This window comes from Empidonax traillii, unplaced genomic scaffold, assembly GCF_003031625.1.
Source record: "Empidonax traillii isolate 1590-97213 ecotype Southwest subspecies unplaced genomic scaffold, ASM303162v1 scaffold4003:size10358, whole genome shotgun sequence".
NCBI classification, from domain to species: Eukaryota; Metazoa; Chordata; class Aves; order Passeriformes; family Tyrannidae; genus Empidonax; species Empidonax traillii.
The window spans coordinates 4,019-5,984 of NW_020959196.1; positions in this window are offsets into that span (position 1 = coordinate 4,019).

A 1,966-nucleotide genomic window follows, 5' to 3' on the forward strand; every position below is an offset into this window, starting at 1 on the left:
TATCCTGTCCCTGGCCCTCCTTGCCCATCTCCCCCAGACACCAACATCTCCCTAAGTGGAAACAGTTTCCCCTCCCCCTGCTCTGCCATGCTCCGGGTAGTCCGTGGAGGGGGAGCTGTCGGCATCAGAGAATCAGAATCTGAGTCTGACTCCCGAGCCTGGGATGTCTCTGAATTTCGGGAAGAATACTGTGGGGGGGGACTTGGGGGGCAACCAGAGGGGGCCAGAAGGGATCCTCTTTGTCTGAGTGAGGTTTACCTGTCTTTTCTCTCTTAATGCAAACAATGATGCTTTTTCATCTGGTTCAGGAATCCACAACTCAGCATATTCACTTTCCTCGGGGCTAACTGCTGGATTTTTATTGCCCACCCATGTATTCAATTGCCGACACATCCAACCCTCAGATGACCCGAACAGAGGCCAAAATACGTGTGGGTTTGTAAGGGGCTTCCCTCCCCATGCCTCAATACAACAGTGAATCATTGTTTCTTTTGATTTACCCTTTCTTCTGGACAAAATATCCCAGTATTTTATCATTTGTCCTTTCTGGTGGTATATCTGGTAACCTATTCAGTTCTATTTTTTCCAGGGATCCCGTCCCCATGGAACCAGAGGACTTGCTTTTCCTCTGTCCCATCTTCCAGGATGCCTTCCTTCACACACACACTCGCGCCCTCCGTTCGTGACTTGGCCCCTCGCAGGGTGCAAGAAATGCACTACAGGGAGGCCCCTCTTGCCTGGTCTCGAGGAGACCTCTCACACATTCGCACCCCTGGATCACCACCCCCAACCAAACAGCTCACAATATATATACTTACCACTCCAGGGGTCTTGGTTTGGTCTTTGTGCACAAAATTTAAGAGGGTCCTGCAGGTTCTATTGCTTACCTATCATAATTTTAGGATGATTCATGCATTTGGGGTTTTTGTTGTAACCCTTCTGCGATACAGGGCTGCCGAAAAAAATATAACAGGCAGGGCGCCTCCCCGTCCGTGAGGGTTTGCACCAAGAGACCCAGATCCTGGGTTTCGGCACCAAAATTGTTATAGGTTACCAGTGATGCCTTGGAATAAATTAAAGAGGCCAATTCATAATAATAAGTAAATTTATTAGTAAACGATAGATAAGCAATTCCAGCGCGCCAGGGGAACCACAACAAGAGGTTCTCCAGCGACTCGCTGCTCCCAACTCCCAATCTTCCCTTTTGTATCTTCCCGGTTCCTGTACTCAGACTTTTGCGCACCCTCAGTGCTCAGGTTCTTCCCCATACAGAGTCCTGGGCTGTGTTTTTGGCACACGTGTAGTTCCGTGGGTCGGGGTCTGGTTTGTGGGCTGGGGTCTCCCATGATGAAGGCTATAGTCTTCCTCTGTGTCCATGAAATGACCCCGTGCTTGGAACATGCGTATTTAGTAGGTATTTTCCTCTCTTTCTGGACTTGTCGGCACTCATTTATCATTTGGACCCCATGTTATTTCTAGAAAAGCAAATCTGTACCTCTGGCTTGTCGATTAGGTTGATCGCTGAGTTCTGCTCGTTGTGTTAACAGAGTGTAGGTAATTTATTACGGTCTGGGGTGGGGGAGGCTGTCGGGCGCCGGGCTGACTCCCTTTATTGTCTGCCCAGCCTCGGGGACAAAAGGCAGCAGCGGTCTTTGCCGGGCAGTCCCAGCTCTCCCGGCTAGAATGTCCTTCTAACACAACCCCCTCCCAGCCCGACTGCGGGGAGCAGCGGGAGGGGGGGCACAGCGGGCATCGCGGCAGTCCCAGGGAACACCAATCGAGCCCCAATTGCTGCCACGGCCGCGACTCAAAGGCGCCTGGCAGCTGAGTGGGAATACACACGGAAATCACACAGCAAGGCCCTGAAGTTTCACCAAGCCTAACCAAAATCTCTTCAAAGTACAGCCAGTTTATCACACTCCCCAGTTAAGAGCTCCCACCCAGACTCTCCCAAAGCAGATGCTGC